Source organism: Pseudonaja textilis, chromosome 8 (assembly GCF_049901715.1).
Source record: "Pseudonaja textilis isolate UNSWEBS1 chromosome 8, rPseTex1.2, whole genome shotgun sequence".
Taxonomy (NCBI): domain Eukaryota; kingdom Metazoa; phylum Chordata; class Lepidosauria; order Squamata; family Elapidae; genus Pseudonaja; species Pseudonaja textilis.
The window spans coordinates 12,528,872-12,551,255 of NC_141997.1; the positions used below are offsets into that span (position 1 = coordinate 12,528,872).

General features: G+C 41.1%; 1 protein-coding gene across 2 annotated transcripts in view; it reads right to left on the reverse strand.

Annotated features, from left to right (window-relative positions):
* Positions 1–22,384, reverse strand: part of TBL1X (transducin beta like 1 X-linked) — a 139,769-nt gene that overhangs the window by 38,377 nt on the left and 79,008 nt on the right. For both annotated transcript variants that reach the window (XM_026707582.2, XM_026707581.2), the window contains exon 2: positions 22,075–22,182. The gene's annotated coding sequence lies outside the window, so the exon portion shown is untranslated. The remainder of the gene's footprint in view (positions 1–22,074; positions 22,183–22,384) is intronic.

Here is a 22,384-nt window from a genome sequence, read left to right on the forward strand (position 1 = left end):
TCATTTCTCTTCCCCCTCCAAGAGGTCCAAATAAGTTAAATTCCAGGCAGCAGAGGGCCATTGTTAACTTCTTGCTTATTTTCCTCCCAAAAAACTAAGTCCGATCACATAGTTTCGTAGAGAAGCACTGGTCTCCAGTTAGTACTGTATACAACACAATTGTGTTTCTAGCCTTAGTTTGGAGTTCTAAGTACTGCTTTGAATGCCAGCTCATTTCCTTGTCATAAAATATTGCAGAGACCTAAATCACGATTGGATGTTTGTTTGAAATCCACAGAAAGGCTCATATGCAAATATGAATATTACCAATATTATTTCAAGTAGACAATTTGAAATTCACTGTTTTCTAAAAACCAGTAGTTTCAGATAAGAGATACTAGCAGGTGATTTACAGATACAGTATGGTTGAAATCAATGGGAAATAAAACTAGCGAAAAAAAAGTCAGAGAGAAAAAGTAGCTTTATGCAGCCCCCTGCATAAAGCTACTTTTTCTCTCAATGCTATGAGGAACAGGGTCATCCAGTGACCCTGTTCCTCACATAAAAGAAAAAAAATGTAGAAAAGTGAAAAAATGTTTAAATGGGTTTAGAAACCAATATGTCTCTGCCAGAAAGCCTAAAACCTGACAACTGACTCAGAGATTGCTGGATAGATACATATTTTAAACATTTTAAACTCTATTAGTTTGAATTATTTTTTCAGTTCACAGTTGGTTTTTTTTTAATGTCAGCAGCCTCTAGCATTTAAAATCTGAAAGTAGAAATGGATCTTCTCTAATTCCCTCTTGTCCACAGTGAAAAGGGCTTTTACTTTATTGATCTTTTGTTCTTAGCACTTCACTCAGAAAAAAAACCCCTCTTAATTAGTGGGATTGTTTTAGATTCTATTTCATGACCTACTTCTGAGACGTAAGACCTTTGATTAGTCTTTTTGAAAATGAAATACTTTGATATTAATATATTAGCCTATGCAATCAAGAAAAGGTGTGAGAACAGACGGATCACATTACTGAAATTAAATGAAGTTAGAAAAGTAACAATATATAGTAATGTATGTATGTCCCAACACTGGAAAAAAAATAAAGAGTCAAATATCCAGTTTATGTGACAAACTATCAAAGTTTTGGTATCAGTATTAATAGCTTCCATTAATTAGGCTATCATAACATATAGCAAACAATGGCAGAAACAAAATTATGTGATACTATGAAATCTTCATGTAGTATTTATCTAAATAGGCACATATTATTCAACTGGACATTTTTTAAAAAGATATATCCAACTGAAACTGTTGACATAATGTCATTTGATTACTATAGCAGGAAAAACAATTTCAAATCCATACAATTTGATGTTAAAATGGTAAATGTATTCAAAAATATTCAGATAAGGTAATAGGAGCACAAATGTGTACTTAATAGAAAAGGAACAAATACAGGAAGAGGAAGTTCTTTATCTCATTTGTTCTTTGAAAATGTGGCATAAGCATTTTGCCTTCTACTGAGCCTGTTCAAAATTTTGTGGCATAATCTATTGTAGCACAGAACAGAACAAGGTGAGCACTGAATAAGGAACAGGTGCAAAACTATGGAAGTACTTGCAAGGAAGAAGTGGCATTATAAATTAGATAAAGAGACATATAGAAAAATACTTAAAAAGAAATACATCCATCTAAACCTGGGGTATCAAAGTCAAGGCCTGTGGGCCAGATCTGGCCCATGAAGTGTTTCCATCTGGCCCGTGTAAAGCACCAGCCCATGGTGCATCTGCCAGCAAAAAAAAGAACTTTCCGTTTTCAGCTAGGACGGCCTCCTGCACCCCTCTGCCAGTGAAAACAGAGCTCAAGGGGGCCATGCATAGCCTCCCGATGTCCATTTTCTCTGAAAGAGCTCTGCAGAAGGCCGCCCCAGCCAAAAACGGGGCCTGGAAGCTATGCATGGCCGTTTTTGCTGGCAACAGGCCGTGCCCACTGCATTCCGGCCTCCCCCAACCCTCTATGAAATCAAGTTTGACACCCCTGATCTAAACTCTCTTTCAGTCATAAAATGTAGCTCAGTGATATGAAATAATTTGCAATATTCTCAATGGAAGAAATAAACCATGTGATAATAAGCATTAGAGATGGTATTCAGCAGGTTCTGACCAGTTCTGGAGAACCGGTAACAGAAATTTTGAATTGTTTGGAGAACTAGCAAATACCACCTCTGACTGGAGATTTTACAGTATCCTTCCCCTGCCACGCCCCACCAAACCACGGCCACAGAATCAGTAGTAAAAAAAAAAATTGAATCCCATGTAACATAGCATGTAAAATATTTTGAAGGAACATCAAAAATCCTCTGTCAATATTGGCTTCCGGTTTGAGCTTCTTCAGCGACAGACCGATATCTGCAATAGTGCACAGTTTCAATCTGTGCTCGCTGCTGGAGCGTCCCGAGCTGGCTGGTTTCGAGGCTAAGCCACCCATGGTGGTGGTGAAGAGGGGGGAAACTACCAGCAGGGTCAAGGAGAGTCGCATCTCTCCTCCCCAGCTGGCCATTACTCCCTTTCCCGAAGGCGGTTGCAGTGGTGGTCAGAAATGGCCACCTCAAAGAACTCGACCGGAAAAGAATGTGCAGGGGGAAGATGAGAAAGTTTTGGCCTAATTATCTCTAGTTATAAGAATACAAAGATTAGCTAGTCAAGATACTATCTACCACTCTACTGAACTGATGAGTTAATATATTTATTAGATAAAGCTGCATATATTTATTTTCCAAGTACAACTGCTTTACACCATGGTATGCCACATCAAATATTAAAATTATGTATCCTCTTACCTTAATATATAGTGCCACTACGTTAAAATCCAGCAGCTTAACAGCAGTATTAAACTTATTTAAATTAGAAGAATACTTATATGACTGAGGAACCAAAACCCTTTCACCAGGAAATTACCCTTACTGAAATGCAAATCAGTTTGAATTTGAGATCTTCACCATTTCAAACTCAAGACAGACTGTTCCCACATCATAGGAAATGTTCCGATATTCTTCTTGTCACTGTTTAAAAAATGGCCTGAATTTGAAATTAGTTTTGGAAGCTCTTTTGTGTTGCTCAATTGTTTTTGATGCTTGTTGACCTAATACATATTGGTTTGCCAAGATTGTCAATATACCTGCTTCTCTTAATACTTGTAACTTACACATGTCATCAGTGATAATATATCACTGTCTTATCTGAGGTAGGCCTATTTTTCAATTGCCTTCAATTTACTCAATTGTTGAGGTCTCCTCTACTGACTTTTGCCTTCATCTTATACGTCCAAAATACTCATTTGATACTTAATGATTTGTCCTTTTGGTCTAGGGTATTTTCAACAATTTCCTCCACAACACAATTCAGAAGCATCAATTTCTGATGATTTCACTACTGCATGTTTTAACTAGGGTATCTAGAATTTGACAATGTGCACCTTTGTTGCCAACGTAATATCGCCGCTCCTTAGTATTTTGTTTAGTTTTGCTATAGTGGCAGACATCTATTTATTTAATGATGGTGTTTGCTATTCTGATGACGTATTGATTCTAGGAAGACAAAGTCAATTTCAGTTCCATTTCTTCTCCACTTCTTTGATTTCTCATAGTTGGTTGACATAATTATTTAAAAAAAAATGCTCACCGAAGTAAACCAGTAGCATGTTCTTTCACCTTTAACAAGACCTTTCTCACTTCCTGCCAGAAAGTCTGTATTTACTACCCATTTATTTATCTATATATCACAGATCAAACTGATTATGCACCTTCAACTCAGTGTCAACTTTTAGCAACCACAAAGTTAGATTTTCTTCAGGATGATCTGTCCAATCTCCAACATTACACCCATCACAGCTATAATCAAATTTATCTAGCTAGCTGGTGGTAGTGATTCAACCTCTTTGTATATTATACATGTGTATACATAGATGGATCTTTTTGTAAATGTATTCAAAATACAGTAATTTGAACCTGGTTGTTTGTGCCTTTAATAAAAATTCTGGATTGATTTGTTCTAGGATTGGTCATTTGTTTTCTTGGCTCAGCGTATTTTTAGAAGTCTTCTCCAAAACTAGAGTTCAAAAACATCAATGTCTTTTCTATCCTACTTCTTCAAAGTCCGGGGAAAAACACTACCACCACAATTCTGATCTTTTGAAATATGTACAGTACACAATGTAGCATCTGAATATATTTTACAAGGCCTTCTTTATTATGCTACTAAGTACTAGTCCATGCCATACACCCTCCCTGACTGCTCATTATTTACTCTTCTTACTTGATCCTAAAAAGCAGAAATTATCCAAAGTGTCTTCTTTATCATTTCTTTTTTTTTTTTAATAAAGTTTTATTTGGGTTTTCACACACAAAATACAAGTAAAAGATCTTTTTTGAAAATAGCATGGAGGAGGACAGAATCAAAATGTCATCCCAGTAGCATTGGATCCTCACTGGAACAGAACGCAGAAATGCCATCACCTGCCAGAACCTTCGTGAAGACCCTTGAAGCTGATGAGAGGCCGAAGGGAAGTGCTCGATACTGGTAATGGGTATTCTGATAACAGAAACGGAGAACCTGGCGATGATGAGGCCAAAAGGGGATGTGGAAGAAGCCTCCATGAAATCAATGAAAGAGAGGAGATCACCCTCCTGAACGCTCTCTAAAATAGAATGCAGAGTCCGCATTTTAATTTGTCTGTATTTTACCAATTGGTTGAGAATTTTTAGATCCAGGATGGTTCGCCAACCCTCCTGAGGCTTTGGGAACGATGAAAAGGCGAGAGTAAAGTCCACGTCCCCATTGAGAAGGGGGAACAGGTTGAATAGCTCGGATTTCAAGAAGGTGTTGAATGACCTGTTTCATGAGATCTTGCCTTGAAATGTCCCGAGAGACAGGCCAGCTCAAAAAAATAATATTTTTTTTTTCCGTTTTGGGGTGGCATTAGGAAGTCCAATTGTAACCCTGACCTAATAGTGCTGAGCATGCAGGCATCCATCGTTGACTCCTCCCATTTGGAGGCAAAGAAGGCTAGGCGACCTCTGATGGGTGGGGAGAACGAAGGATTATTTAGAATGGCGGAAGGAACGACCCCCACCCCCCGAAAGGGCTGTTCACCAGTAGAAGGTTGTTGCCTGCCAGATGCTTCCGCACGTTGGTCTTGGCATTGGGAGTATGGCCTCTGAGACTGGGGGAAGCTGGATGAGGTCTCCGCTGAAAAGGCAGGAGGGCGATAAGGAGCTGGGTGATAGTTGGCTCTCTTCCCAGAGGAAGAGAGAATTTTATGTTTATCTCTGGTTTTGATGAGATAAGGTTCCAGAGCATCACCAAAAAGCTTATCGCCCGCAAATGGAACTGAAGCCAGCTTCCATTTATGGCATGACTCTGCCTGCCAATTTCTGAGCCATAACAGTCTTCTTGCTGCTACTGAAGATGCCATGGCCCTAGATACAAATTTGGCGGAACTGAGAGTGGCATCTGCAGTGAGTTCTGCCACTACAATAATCTTATTAAGGTCTTGGTGAGACAGAAGGTCAGATGTAGGCAATCTAATCTGGAGTTGGTGCAGCCACCGTGATTGTGCTTGAGGGCCCGTTCAGAACATTTGTCATCCGGTTTCAGGTATCTTCAGGCTCCGGGGGAGTGCCAGAAGAGGAGAACAAGGCCAGAACCGGAATGTCAACAGAAGGCACTGCCAGGGCATTGTCCAGGGCTGTGCTGATGTTGTAGAAGCACTTATCCAGAGAAGACGGGCGAAGACCTGCCGAAGGGGAAGCGCACTGTTCCTTGACCTTGCCCAGGAGCAAAGTGGGAGAAGGCAAAACCCCTGCATGCACTACAGGCTTGGAGAAGAGTGAGTCTCCCTGGCTAGAGGGATTTCCTTGTAGCTCGGGAGCCACTTCCTCTGGCAACAGCTTGGCATTGACCCAGGCCTTGCTGAGTAATGGCCTGAAGAGAGAAGGATTGAAGACCAATGCAGAGGATGTCTGCACTGGGCAAGAGTCCTCTTCCTCTGAAAGACTTTGGTCAAAGGTCTCGCCCTAAATCAGGGTGATGAGGCAGGGAACTAATTGAGAAGGGAGAAGGGCCTGAGCCCTTTCCAGAGGTCGAAGAATTTGCTTGAAGCCTTCAGCCAATCCCTGCCTAATCCCTGCCTAATGGCCAATGAGACAACATCTTGGATATTCCCTGGTCTATGCTCAAAGGTAGAGGCAGAAGGCCGAAGGCCCACTGCTGTGGGAGTGAGAAGAGGTTCAAGGCCTGGAGGGAGGGGGAGGAGCATAGGGCCCAAAAGCCTGTTGGAAATAAGGCCCAGAACTGCTTAGATCCTGAGGATCATATTATACTGCCAAAGCCTCAGAAGACCAGGATAGAGGATGGAAAGGCTCAAGATAACTTCTCCTCCCCTGGGAGGGCTTGGCTGGGGCCCACGGGTATCACCTGAAACCTGCTGTAATTGCACTCTGTTAAATAGCTCTGTTGAACTGCCTCTCTAGGGCTGCATGTCTGTGCTTTTCTGCCCTCAACTCAGCCTGAGTTGCCTTCTTAAGGGCTAGAGCCTTAGCTCTGATTTTAGCAGCCACCTCCCTCTGGACCGATTGGGTGTGTTGACTACGTCTTTTTCTCCTATTGGGCTTAAGAGACTGCTCCACGGGGAGGGGGGGGGGGAGGAGCTCTGCCTGAGCCTTATCTTGCTCCATAGTAGAATAAAAGGCTCTTGCGATGGAAAGAAGCTGTTTGTAAATTTTTTGTATTAAGCCCCTTAGGGTATATATTGGCCCCTGGGCTTACAAAATGGCTGCTCACCTCGTGGTGGAAGGCTTCAAGCCAAGATGGCCACTGGCTATGGGAAACAGGCTCCGAGATCGAAGAATCGATCCTTAGGCTATAAAGAGCCCCAAGCGAAGACAGCAAGGGAAAGGGCAGCCTCTGGCCACATGATCAGCTGGCTGACACTGTTATCGGTTTGCCGATCACTTTTTATGACCGCCCAAACCGCAGGAGTGGGGGAGGTCTACAGATGCTGCCCAACTTGCCTGAACAGCGCTCTGGCAATGCTGCTCCCAACGTTGCAGGAGAGAGAGAGAGCCCTGCTCTCCTGGAAGAGCAGCTGCCCTGGGAGCTGCTTGAAGTGAAGAAAAAAAGGTACTGAAGATTGCTGGTGAGTGCTAACTAACAGAATGCTTTCAGAGACACAGCTACTGACTGAAAGGAGCTGAGTCAAAAGCTGGGGTATCTTCCGGGGGCTGGCTTTTATATCTTAGTACAGACTCAGCTAAATGACGTCATAGGAAGGAGTCAACCCATCTTGGGCTCTCGATGCAGCATGGAGGAGAAGGCACACAATATCAACTGGCTAGAACTGAGAGTGGTGTACTTGGCACTCCGACAATTCCTCCTGCATCTCCATTGCAAACATGTGCTCGTCTTAACAGACAACATAACTACAAAGGCCCATATCAACAAACAAGGGGGCACTCATTCCAATCTACTAATGAGGGAAGCAGAAAGACTATTCCTGTGGGCCGAAACCCATCTTCTCTCTCTAAAAGCAAAGCACATATCTGGAGTAGCAAATTTACAAGCAGATTGGCTCAGCAGAGCCATGTTAGACCAATCAGAGTGGTGTCTGGACCCCAAGATCTTTCTAGAGGTTGGGCCAACCGGTTGTTGACCTGTTTGCCTCCCCATTCAATGCACAGCTTCCCCAATTCATTTCTCATTACCCATCGCAGGGAGCGGAGGATGTGAACGCCCTCAGATGTCACTGGCCCACCAGACTGCTATACGCCTTTCCTCCCCTCCCTGTGATCCCCAAATTGATTCAGAATTTGCTGGAAAAAAAAGCTACTATTAGTGGCTCCTTATTGGCCAAGGCGAGCATGTTTCGTGGACCTGAAGGACCTCTCGACGGTATCACCATGGAGGATCCCATCATCGGTCATATTGCCATCTCAAGGCCCAGTGTTACACCCGGACCCCCAATGGCTAAACTTAGCCGTATGGAAATTGAACGGTGACATCTGAGAGATGAACATCTTTCTACTCAAGTTATTCACACTATTCAGTCAGCTCAACGTCCTTCGATGAACCAAATCTATGAAGCCATCTGGTGTAGCTTCTGCAATTGGTGTCAGAGGGTTCAGATCGCCCCCACTTCCCCATCAACAGCGCAGTTATTAGAATTTTTACAGGGGGCCTAAACAAAGGGTTATCACCCAATACTCTGCGGAGACAGGTGGTGGCCCTGGCTTCGGTTATATCTTGGGATGATCTTACCTCCGTATCTCATCACCCTCGCATTCGCAGTTTTCTGCGTGGTGCCAATATCCAACTTGGGACTTAAATAAGGTACTATTGGCCCTTACTACAGGTCCCTTTGAGCCACTAAGGACCACGACGCTTCAATTTCTAACCTACAAAGTAGTTTTCCTGATAGCAATTACATCTGCCCAAAGAATCTCCAAACTAGCTGCATTATCGGTGCGCAAAGTCCTCTGCATTTTCCATTCGGATAGAGTGGTTCTCAGATCAGATCCCTCCTTCTTTCCAAAAGTTAATTCGGCATTCCATAGAGCCCAAGAGCTGATGCTCCCAAATTTTTGCTCACGTCCATCATACAGGCTCGAACACCAATGGCACCGATTAGACGTAAGAAGGGCCTTACGCATCTATATAGAGCGCATGGCGCCCTCCAGAAAGACCGAAGTCCTCTTCGTGTCCTTTCAGCCTAACACCCTGGAGCACAAGGTTTCACCCTCTACTCTCGGTAGATGGCTAAGGGCCACCATTGCTAAGTTGTATGACTCTCACTTGATACCAGTGCCCAAAGGCATTACCGCTCACTCCACCAGGAGTGCAGCCACCACAGCAGCATGGATGACTCAAGCTACAATAGAGGAGATTTGCCGAGCTGCAACCTGGGCTTCTCCATCTCCATTTATTAGAAATTATAAGATTGACGTATTTGCTTGCTGAGGCTTCATTTGGTAGGCGACTTCTGCAGCAAGTTATTTCAGAGACAGTTAGGTCTGCAACCCAGATGGAGTCTCTCCCTTAGGACAGTGCCAAGCTTTGGTATGTCCCATCAATGGATGCTTTGAACAGCTCATGGGAGAAAGGTCATTGGTACTTACCTGATATGCCCGTTCTCTGCGAGCTGTGAAGAGCATCCAGCCCCACCCTTTTATTCCGTCTGGTAGGGGGTCTGTTCCAGCCAGGGTTATTACATAGGCTTAAGCATATAGGGTATCAATATCTCGGCTTTGCAAAACTGGGGAGGCTAAGGAGGAGTTTCATGAAGGAGGAGGAGTGTTCTCAAGTTTAAGACCAGCCATCCTAGAAGAGACTGAAGCACCTCCCTTCCCATCACTGGATGCTCTGAACAGCTCATGGGAGAAATGACAATTTTCATGAATGACATTTAAAAATGATTCATTGAAAGGATTATATTTTTAATAATCTTTCTTTTCACACATACAGAAACACACACACAAACAGAGACAGAGATAGAAAACACACCTTCTTTCTCCTCCAGAGCACTGTTTCAACAACAGCATTTATTTTCTTCAGAGACAATAGACTGTATGGTTCATATTATACTTCAATGCATTAGTTAATGGGCCAGTTAAAAATTAAAGCATTGTGTGTGCTTGAAAATAAACAAATGCAAAACAGCTGTACCTAAGACATAAAGCTTATGTTGAATAGGATGAAAGCTATTATTATCTTTTCACCATGAGTGTTTAAGTGCAGCATCATTTTACTCTAGTCTATTCAAACCAAAGACTGCTCCAATCTTTATGGATTCATCATGTGTCAAAAAAGCATAACATATAGTAATATCATTTGCCAATAATACTATGTAAATACAGCTTTTAAAATAGTCTACTAACTCAGATATCACTTGAAGCAATTAGAAACATTAGTCATTGGCAAAATGTATGGTTACTATGCTCCATCTTTTCAAACTGCCAGGCAGCCTTGAGGAATTTCGTCTGTCTTTTCATGACAGCTGTGGAATGAAGAAGGGCACGGATGCTACTGCCTTTTAATCTTATACTTGTCATCTGTTAATTATTACAGCAGATGACAGTTCTGTCCTGGACAAAAGAAACAAGAACTATGTAATCAAATTCATTGATCTTGGAATCAGTATCCTTTTTACCAAGTGCAAAATATGAAGAACTACAAACAGAAAAAAATGTCTGAGCAGGATTCCAGAATGAAAGTAAATCTAAATAAGTAGTAGAACACAATATGAGTAATAAACAGCATTTTAAATTGAATAATTATTGTCAATCAAATATTTCATTTAAAAAAATTAGATAAAATTCTTTGCACTCAGCTTCAGTCATTTCTGTTTACCATATTTTTCGGACTATAAGATGCTCTGAAGTATAAGATGCACTAGCTTTTGGGGAGGAAAACAAGAAAAAAAAAACCCTGCCTCTGCCTCCCAGCAATTTGCCTCCTTGCAGCAAACAGCAAACAGTCTGGTTGGCTTCAGCACAGCCTGATTAGCACAAGCAGCTGATCGTCAATTGAATCTACTTCCCAACGATCAGCTGTTTCAGGCTGCAGAAATCGCCATCACCTATTGCCACCTCTGCATGCCCCATTTTTGGCCTCCGCATCCAGTTTTTGGGCTCCACACGTCCCATTTTTGGCCCGTTCCGATCCCCACCACCTAGATCCAGCATATAATTCTATTTTTATATTTTATAATATAACTTATATTTAATGAGACAAAGTTAGATACAAAATTTTATCTGGTTAACTAAATTAAAAATGTTGTAAATCATAGTTATGTGATTGCAGGATGCTGCAAACAATTGTAATTGTAGGCCAGTTGCTGAGCAACCAAAACATGAGCATGTGAACTATGAAGCTAGGCTGTAAATATCTTTTTGGGTCAGTTATAAATTCAAACTATTGCTAAGCATAGTCATAAATTGAGAATTACCTGTAATTTTTTTTTGTATTTTCCATACCTTTCTTCCCTACGGATCTTGGATTTATGCTACTTAGTTGCTTGATAATGTTTCTTAAATAAATGCACACACACAACTCCATAGAGACATGCAAAATGTGAATCATCATCATCATCATCATCCATATCTGTCTATCCCAGATCCTTGGGAAGAACTCAATAGGCAGACAAAAATGTCAAATCCAGTCTGTATATCTGGCTGATTTTGTAATGAACCATAATAATAACCCCCAGTGAAGCACTACCTTGACATGGTTGTGGGATTTGTGTCCTCTGAGGAAGATGACAGCTATGGCTGAGGTTCAACTTCACTGGACAGGTCTCATCAGAGGCTCAGAGTTTCTCTCCCATAAAAAATATGGGAGATGTAAATTATAGAAACCATACCATTTCAGTCATCTAGGTTCAACAAGAACTGTTCTAAGTTCTTGGACATCTGGTGAAAATAGCAACAGGTCTCAGAACTGTTGGCTGAGCACCCAGGACCAGCAGCTGCAAAATTATTTGAAAGAAAGTTGTTTACCTGTTGCATAATAATATATATAGACTGAAAATAAATAAATAATAATCTGTTATTACAGATTAAGTCCAAACAGAACAGGATATTTGAAATGAAAGCGCCAGTTCTGGAAAGAACAACATTCATAATCAGAAATAACAGAACAGAAGCTAGCAGACCACACTGATTTATAATATGAAATAAAGTATTCACAGAAGTGAAATTGGAAGAACTGCAAAGGTCTACCAGGAGAAAGAAATCAAAATCTTGCCATAAGTAACTCTAAGTATAGAGACAACACAGAAGAGTTGGCAGTAGGAAACAAGCACAGCGGTAGAATTGTTTTCATTTGGAAATTAGGCAACCATATCTCTGCCTCAGAAAGAATAAAGGTCTCTAACTAAAAAAAAGTATAAGAATGGAAACAAAACAAAAAATAACTGAGCATCTAGAATAGCACAAAAACAGAAAAGATTGCCTGAGTTGAAGCTTGTTCCAACAAAACAGTTAGCGCACGCATTAAAAAATGCCAATACTGTAGTTCAAATGTAAGCATCAGCTCACTGCAAAACAACAACAACCAATTAATGGATAGCACAGCTGCAGTTATAACTGAATATCTGAGATGCAAAATATCTGTGATGTAAAATCATTAAGAAAGAAAACAGCTTTGCCACAACCTTTGTGGCTCATCCAGATTGCCTGTTTCCCCTGTGCCTCTGCCTCAACCTGCTGTCGGTGCCATCATGTGAAGATGAGCCTCCTGCAGCCACCTGCTGCTCTAGCCCACTGACTCTCAGCTTTCCTGCAGTCCACACGATGCGTTCGGATCGCCTGCCTGCCCCTCCCCATGCCTCTGTCTCCGTCTGCTGCTTGGACATAGAATCAACTCACCTGTGCTGTGTGGGCTGCAGCTGCTGTCTGATACTGTCAGCCCGCGCCCACTCGCCACCTATGCTGGCCACTTCCACTCCTTTTCACTGGGCTTAGTTTTGGGGGTAGGGCTTATTAGGTACACAGTTAAAAATCAGGCTAGGGCTTATTTTCAGGGAAATATATTAGCTAAAGCCAAAAAGATCAGCAAATACGAAGCTCAAATTGCAAATTAAAGGCAGAATCTCCAATTTCAATCCAATCAGAAATGTTTCTAACAATCCAATAATAGAGAGACTGCAGTGAACATCTGACAAGGAGGAAACAGGGCAGTTTTTAGTGAAGTTATAGGATAACCCAAAGAAATAACCCAGCTTGGTTAAAAGAGATAGATAAAAGGATAAAAAAGAAGCTGAAATGAAAACTTGTAATAACAGCAGAAATAGTGGAGAAAGCGCAAGGAAGAATTCATCAGGAGCATGTGAAAATGAACTGCATGGATTTTGGTTGAATCAACTGACTGGTCTAAACCTACTCACTGACAAGCAGTTTAACAACATACCGCAAGGAGATGAAATTGAAGCACAGTTAACATCTGACAAAACCACCTGATAATGAAAAATCTAGCAAAAGGGACAGCATCAGGTAAATATAGGCCAATTAACTTTCAAATCATTAACTGGTGTAGTAGCTGATACAGTCCAGCAGCATCTAATTAAAAACAAGCTTTTTCCACTTGAGCAGAAAGGAAACCATTCAAACAGCAGAGCAACAAAAGATTAACTCCTAATTGATAAGATGTTTCTGAAAAAATGTAAAAGAGGAAAGACCAACTTGAATGTAGTATGGATTGATGGCATTTGACTCCTTGCCACATGATAATTTGTATAATTAAGTATCTAGAAATAAAAGGAATCAGTAGAAACATCAGAAGCTTTGTGTAATGATCAACGGCACAATGGAAGACATGGTTGGTCCTCAAAAGTGATAGAATTGGAGAGGTTAATATCAAGAGAGGAATCTTCCAAGGAGGCTCACTATTACCACTATTGTTTGTAATTACAATGATTCATTTATCAGCAAAACTGAATAACTCAGGCCATGGCTATCAAACATGAAAAAGATCTGCCACACCATCCAACCTCCTTTAAATGGATGGTTTGACGTTGTTTGGAAAAACACTATTTGAAATAGAATCATTGTTCAACACTGTCTGCATATACAGCCAAGATACTGTAGTGGAGTTTGGACTAGATTAGCAGCCCCCAACCTTTTGGCCACCAGAGACTGGTTCTGTGGAGAGAGGTTTTTCCATGGACTGGAGGGAGCATGGTTTTGCATGCTACCTGCATCCCACAGATGGGACTTCACTTGTTGGCACAGCCCAGTTTCTGACATGCTGCAGCCCGGCGCCATTCCACGGACCAGGGTTTGGAGACCCCTGAACTAGATAAATGTGCCACACTTGCCATCAAACAGGGAAAAATAGTGAAAACTGAAGGAATTAAGATGACCTATGAAAAAAGGATGAAGAGTTGGGATGAAAATGACCACTACAAATGCCTGGAAATCCTCCAAGCTGACAATCTCAAGCACACTGAAGAAAAAAAAGTTAATAAATACATCAAGACAGTGAAGAAGATTGTGAAGTCCAAATTCAGTGGAGGGAGTAGAATCAAGGCAATTAATGTCTGGGCAATTCCAGTCATTAGATACACAGCTGGATTACTGAACTGGACTCAAGCAGATAGGAAGACTAGAAAAATAATGACAATGAATCATGCCCTCATCCAGTGGCGGGATTCAAATAATTTAACAACTGGTTCTTTGCCCTAATGACTGGGTGGGCGTGGCTGGGTGGTCATGTGACTGAGTGGTCATGGCCAACTTGATTGGTCTCACCCTTAGGAAATTTCTCCTTAGTCCAACTCACAATATAATAACACAATAAAATAGCACTGTTCCAATATTTAGAATACAATAGAATAACAGAGTTGGAAGGAACCTTGGAGGTCTTCTAGTCCAACCCTCTGCTTGGGCAGGAAACCCTACACCACTTCAGACAAATGGTTATCCAATCTCTTGTTAAAAACTTCCAGTGTTGGAACATTTACAACTTCTGGAGGCAAGTTGTTCCACTGATTAATTGTTCTGTCAGGAAATTTTAGGGGCTCCTACAAAAATGAGGGAGTCAATCTTATTTTCCAAAGCACCAAAAGGCACAAGAAACAATGGATGGAAACTAACCAAAGAGAGAAACAACCTAGGACTAAGGAGAATTTTTCTAAAGGTGAGATCAATCAACCAATGGAATAGCTTGTCTTCAGAAGTTGTGGGTGTTACATCACTAGAGGCTTTCAAAAATAATGAGGGAAGTAGACCCCAAAAGGACAGTACCAGGAACCACTAAAAAGTGCCAGGAACTTAAAACAGCCATTCCCCTTTTAAAAAAAAAAGTCAAAACCCCAAAGCAAAAGCAGCAGCTGCGAGAGAAAAACTAAGAGCAGCCGCTCAGGCTAATTGAAAGCCTGGGCTTGCTGCCAAAAGCCATTCATCCTTCCAACTCTATTATTCTTTGTTCTCTATGTTCTAAATTGGGTGTTTCACATCAGAAGCAATACAGCTGGCTGGACCACGCATGCATTAAATTCACAGCCTATATAATCAAACTGCATCATTGTCCCCTCTTGATCCTTTCCCCCAGGAAGAAACAGGAAGTAGCCAGCACTGCAGCAGATATACACTCCAGGGAGCATCAGCTGTTCACAGAAGTGTTACTTAATATTCTTTATAATGAAAATGTTTGCAATCTTGTCCTTCTTCCTGAAGGAAAAGGGTTAATCTCATCTCTAGATGGGTGATTGATGGGTTTCCCTGCCCTAATCCTATCAGTTTCTGTTGTTTATTGACTTGATTCAGTGTGTATCAGCTGTATTTCAGCTGTAACTGTTAAGTAGTTCTTGGTTGTCTGCCTGGAGCTATTAATTGAAGGGAGAGAGAGAAAAAAAACCCTCTCTTGCACTTTATTTTTAGCTGGTTCTCTGAACTGCATAAGCAATTAACTAACCTTCAGGCAATGATGTTGACAGATTCGATGTAACAAGGAAAATAGGTGATGTGGAATGTTGCATGTGCATCAAATGGTTGAAGAAGAAAAAGGGGCACTGGAAGAGTATTTTAAGTGCAATGAAGATGTACTGAAACTACTATACCAGGAAGGTCAGCTGAGTACTAGAGAAACCAAACAGGCTTACAAGAAAGACAAAATGAAGAACAAAAAAGAGACATGGGAAGACAAAGCATTACATGGCCAGTACATTTAAAAAAAGAGAAAACAGATAATAACAAGACCTGGCAATAGCTAAGAGCAGGAAAATTGAAGAAAGAGACAGAAGGACTAATTCTGGCTACACAAGACCTAACTTTAATAAAAAATGTATACAGAACTGAGAAGAGAGCAACAGATAGCAAGTGCTCTCTCTGCAAAGAAACTGAAGAAACTGTAAATCACCTGGTTAGCTGCTGCAATAAGATCACACAGACTGACTACAAGCAATAGTACAAAGTACCATGTTTCTTAGAAAATAAGACCAGGTCTTATTTTCTTTTAAGCCCTAAAATAAGCACTTGGGCTTATTTTCGGAGAGGTCTCGTTTTTTACATGTACAGGATGCAGCAAGCCCACCAGCTCCACCATCTCTGTCCTACCACCTGCTTGCCAGTGGCCTCAATGACCGAAATCCTCCGTGTGCCCTGGCCTCTGCCTGGCCTGCTTGCTTGCCCTGCTGCTGACTTGCCACTGAACAGCTGACTGTGCTGCTCCGGCCGAGGTTCTTCACCCTCCTGGCAGTGCTGCTTTCGGTCATCCTGCTGCGCTGCTCCTGCCAAATGCAGGGCAAGTCATCCCAGATTTGTGACCTCCGGAGCACGCTCTGCTGCCGGTGGAGCTGTACTGCCCATGCCACCTCCTACAGCCAGCATGAGAGCTAGTGCCCACCAGGGCCAGGGCCTGAAGAACACCGGGCTCAGGTCGTAACCTAGAGCCTGCAGCACTGAGTAGACCTGCAGGAAGGCACTCATCAGCATGAAGGCGGCAGCAGGTGAAATGGTGTGGCTTCACCAGTAGCCACTGACAAAGGGCCCTGGCAGGCCAGCAGTGGAGGGCACCCCAGAGATTGTAGATCTCGTCCAACTCATCCCACGCCATGCAGAAGCAGTCCAGCAGGGTGGCCAAGAGCAGCGCTTGCAGGTGGGCGAAGAACTCCTGCGAGGCCAGCAGCAGCATGGGCAGTTGCTCTTTCCAGTTGCTGCAAGCGAGTGGTGAGCACATCAAAAGCGAAAAGCACGGTAGGACTCAGCTCTTTCTCAAAATGTGTTTGCAGCAGCTGCTGGACATGGAGTGGGCAGCCCTGTGCCTCTGCCGGTGTCGTCCCAGCATATTTTGGAAGGGAAATAAAATTAAACCTTGCAATCTCTCACCGCTGTGCAAACCTGAGCAAAGGCAATACCGTAGCAGCTGTACCGTCTCCCTTCCAAAACATGCCGGGATGTGATCTGAATAAGACCTGGCTTGACTTGCTGTTGAAACGCCTCCCGGCTCTTTCCCAAAGGGTGGCTGGCTCTTCTCTACTTTTCGCTACCTTCTGCGGTGCAAGAGGCAGCGGGCAAGTCCTGCTTTCGATGTGTTAGCTTGCAGCAACTGGACCGCTGTGGGTGGCACTGGCAGCAGGTGGAGACTTGCTTCTCTCCTTGCTCTTTTCTCCTCTCCTTCAGCCCAGCCTAGCCCTCTACCCAGCAGCTAAGGATCCACCTGCCTCTCTACAAGGCCTCTCAGGAGACACGATGTTCAAACAAAACAAAGTGCCGCAGTCTGGGAGTCCTTTCCATTTGTTCCCCATTTCTCTCTCCCCCCTTCTCCCTCCCTGGGGAACTGTGCAGCGGGAGGGGAAGGCCATCAAGGGGATGCTGGGAAAAGGATGAAGCAGCCCCGCTGCCAGAGCCCAGAATTTTAAGGCAGAAAACGAAGGGGGAATTTCCAAGGCCCTGGAGAAAAAGTGCAAAGCTCTTCCGCTTGCCGTGCAAAGCAGGTGCTGAGGTCAACCCTACAGGAAGCAATCTGCTCCTCCATGCAAAACCTCGCAGTGGAAGGAAGGAAGGAAGGGTGAGAATGAAAGATCAAACTTCTCTGTGTGTGTTTTTGTATGTGTGTGTGAGAGAGAGACACAGAGGTTTAATTAGATTACCCTCTGCCTCCGCCAGTGCCGGTGCCATCCCAGTATGTTTTGGAAGGGAGATAAAAATAAATCCTGCAGTCTCTCTCGCTCTGCCACCATGTAAACCCCAGCACAGGCAACAGTAGTTGCACCTTCTCCCTTCCAAAACACACCAGGATGTAATCTGAATAACACCAGCAGCAGTGAAACGCTTCCCAAAAGGGGGGCAACAAACAGAAAGGGCACCCAGACTCACAGGTTTTGTTTTGAATCAAGCGCTGCTGCTGGCTTGGTATTGGTAGGAGCGGCTTTTACACTTTACTTTTTGCATGCTGTGTCGCCCTGCTATTTCTTGTGTTTGGCTGGATCTTGGGGTGCCATCCTGAGCAGGCATTGAGCTGGAGGTGGGGGAGATCAGTCCCCTTACCTGGCTGCCTTCCGCCATTTCTCATCAAGTGTGTGTGTGTGTGAGAGAGAGAGAGAGATACAGACACAGAGTCAGAGAAACAGTGGAGAGCAAACCCTTTCAAACAGCGTTGTCTGCAATTCAGCTGGCTCAATTGATCTGCGGGCCGTGGTTAGGGGGCCAAGCAGCCCTGAGGTGACCGGGGAAGGAAAGGACTGCCTCCTGTGCTGGCCATGCCTACCCCCTTCATTAGGGCTTATTTTGGGAGTACGGCGTATATTAGCCCCTTCCAAAATAGGCTTTGGCTTATTTTTGGGGTGGGTTATATTGTTGGAGAAACACAGTAGCAACAATGGTGCACTGGAAGATCTGCAAGAAATACCATTTAACTGCAAGCCAGAATCGGTGGGACGATAAACTAGAGAAAATCAGAAAATGAAGAAGCTAAAGTGCTCTGAGACTTTAGAATTCAAACCAATAGACATGTGTCACATAACACCCCATACTTAACAACTGTCGATAAGAAAGACAAAGTCTAGACAGTGGATGTGGCAGTTCCTGGAGACAGCAGATTAGAAGAGAAAGAACTGGCAAAATACAAAGACCTCCATATAGAAATCGAATAATTGTGGCAAAAAGAAAAAGAAAGGTGGCACCAATAGTAAAAAGCACCTTGGATACAATGCCAAAACAACTAGAGCACCATTTGAACACCATCAGCCCTGACAAATTCAGCATCAGTCAGCTGCAAAAGGCAGCTTTACTCGAAACAGATTACAACTTGCAATGGTATCTGTAACACCATCAAACATTGGGAAGTGCTCAATAGGTGGACAAAAATGCCAAATCCAGTCTGAATATCTAGTCGACTGTGCAAAGAACCATAATAATAAAAACTCTAGTAGCATTGACCAAATCACTATCACTGAATTGCAAAACACACTTTTATCCAGAATAGTTTACACACTATGATGATACCTTTAAAGTAATCAAACAACAATATCTGCCTATCCCAGGGGTCTTCAAACTTGACAGCTTTAAGACTTGTGGACTTCAGCTCCCAGAATTCCTTCTCCAGTCATGTTAGCTCAGGAATTCTGGGAGGTGAAGTCCATAAGTGTTAAACTTGCCAAGTCTGAAGACCCTTGTCTGTCCCAATCCTTGGGAAGAATTTGATAGATGAATAAAGATGCCAAATGCAGTCCTAACATCTGGCTGACTGTTCAACCAACCACAATAATAATAAATGTCTAACCATTCAATGTGAAAGGAAAATACAGAACTTTTGAAATACATTATGGATATCAGAAAAGTTTGACAAGCTGAAAAGGGATAGAATTCTCAAGTTTTATTAAACTCCATGAACCACAGAACCATGAATGACATGTTTGTTACCAAAATAATATCACTGTACCAAAATGTCCCATTGAACAACCTATTTATAATTCTTCTTGCAAAATTTAATGTTTAAAATAAAAAAGAGAAAGGGATAGCCTGCATAAAGACTCATTTTAAAAAACAGAGAAAGCTGTAGTAACTTGTATAAAGAATTGTCCATAAATATTTCCCTTTAACACATGGAATACAAGCCCTATCATTTCCATAATCGCAAAGTTTCAGCAGCTTCTTTGTTGTAAAGGACTAAGTGGAAATACAAATAGAAATAATTTCTGGATGGAATAGAATGTTAAAATAAGGGAATTCAATCACAGGTGATTGTATTTGCTTAATTGTAAAATAGAAATAAAGGCAGGATACAAAAAAATAAAAATATTTGTTCTTATCCTCTTTCTTTTATAAATGTAATTTTTTTCTGCTTGTTATCATGGATTATGCAACATTTCAGCCAAACTTCACCAAACTTGGTAATGCATATCAAGATTTCATGTGTATCAACTTTCACTGTTATGAAATATCCAGTTTTATTTCATTAGCAGTAAAATGTAATTGAATAGTCACTTCATTCTCTATATAGAGCATGATTGCACCCTGCTAATTTGGCAAACAAGCATAGTGTCATCATTTGCAACCTGCTAAGTATCACCCCATATTTCTACTTCAACTCAAGAGTTCATAATTACATCCCCTGGGGAGTTATTATGCAGGTCAGACAGACGGTAAGTTTTGAAGTTGTTGTATGATTTCACCAGGTTTCAAAAATACTGATTTAAGCTGTTCTGATGGAAATGAGGCCATTTAGTAATGAAATATATTGCTGTTACTTCTCCTCTCCTTACCTCTTCCATTAATTTAACGGTGGTTATAAAGAGAAAAGCTTTGTAAAGAGAACTCTGAGAGCGTGGAATATTTTCAGTGAATTTATTGTATATTCTAAGACCCACAAATGTTTGTGAGCATTAAACAGTTTGATAGTGAAGCTTCTTTAAGGTATAGTCAGTGTCACTGTAACTGATTATTCATTATAAATTTAGCCAATTTATATTCCACTCAAGGCAAGGGAGCAAAGTTTTATCAATAGCTGCTCAAAATCTCACTCTGAAGACTATGTTTGAAAGTAAATTGTCAAAGTATCTAACACAGAGATCACATGACAGTCAACATTCAATATAGCAGAAAAGACTGAAGATACTGGAGATTTACAGTGAAGGAGAACAGTACACCTCTCTGAACAGTGTCTGGGAGGCTGTGTTTGCTGCTATACAAAATGTAGATCGTCAACAGATCAAGAAATTGACAGACTCCATGAATGGGAAGTCTTATCATTGTTATTGAAAAGAAGGGTTTCAATATTATAATTGCTCCTATTTGTACACAATGTTTAGAGTTAGATTTTGAAGATTTTGTTTATTATACGTAGAAGATATGTATATTTTTGACTCTTATATTTGTAAAACACATCTACAGACGTATTTTGTATTGAAAGGTATAACCAGTCTCATTTATACAGAATACAGTAGGTTAAAAAGTTGTATAAATGTATTTAAAATATATACATACTTGAATAATATTTGCATTAAACAAGTATATATAAAATTGTAACTGTTTATTATTATGACATATATTTTATTTTTCTTGAATTTCTTCATATTTTTTGCTAAAGCCTTTTTTACATGCTTTTTCTATTTGAAAATATACATAAAATACTTGTAAAATATTGTGTACTGCATTATCAACATGACACAAAATTTAAAACAAATATACATCAAAAGTAGATAACTTGAAATATAAAAGTATCAATCTCACATGTATACATATTTTTTGAAAAAATGAATGCATTTTATAATCTTCAGTTAACAAACTTTTTATATCATGAAAAAAAAGAACGCTACAACATTATATAACTTATGCAGTAAAATAAAAACATGATTTTCACAGTGAATGACAGCAAATGCCACAGAATTTCTATAAAACTAGATTATAGGTCCTGAATTTACATGCATTATAGGACTTGATTGTGATCAATAATCTAGAAAAGTCATTTTTAAAAATATGAATCAGAATGGAATCATGTATAGCCCCACTGCTCACATGAGGAAAAGAAAGTCCTTCACAACATATAGTACCAGGAACTATCAGAAAAATATATATGACAAGGCTGCAATTATATATTTCACCATAAGGGACAATATGCATTGTGTGACATTATGTGAGATGAGAAGTCCTTTCCCAAGTCTCCTGTTCTATAGTTTTGTTCTATAGATTTCTATAGCTTTGCTGGCTAGGGAATTCTGGGAGTTGAAGTCCTCCATGCTTAAAGTTGCCAAGGTTGGAGACCCCTGCTATAGACTATCACATAGAAAAGTTCTGATTTTCAGACTGATTTTGTACTGCTTGGTCTGTATAAGTTATTACAAGAAGCATATTTCTTCTTTGTAAAAGACTTGGATTATTTTTATATTTTAATATCCACTTACCATTGGACCGATTATTTTTTTTTTAAAGAATCAGCTTTCATCACTTTTCTCCTTTGGATATTTTGCTATTCAATATCTAATTGTGGCTCAGTATTTTTTTAAAAAAAGAATAATTTATTCTGTTGTATTATAAGGTAAATCAGATTCTATGGTTTTGATAACATAGATGTGAAAACGTCACTTTTCCAAATTGTTCTGCTTACCTGGCCGTGAGACCTTTGAGCTGTTGAAAACTGCTTCTTGCAAGCTGCTACAAAGAGGCTGGGGGTTTGAGTTACCATGGAGATCTTTACATTCAACAGTGGAGAAATCTGGAATGATACAATGAAATATTTTGTCAGGTGAATTTAGAATGGAAAAAATACCCATACTCTATGGCCATCTTCTCCAGTTTACTTGCCACAACCAGCAAAAAAAAACTTACTATGTAATCAAATGAAAATATTAATTTGGACAGTTAAATGCCCATTAAAAAAATCCAGATGGATAAGTACTGAAGCTTAGTCCCAAAAT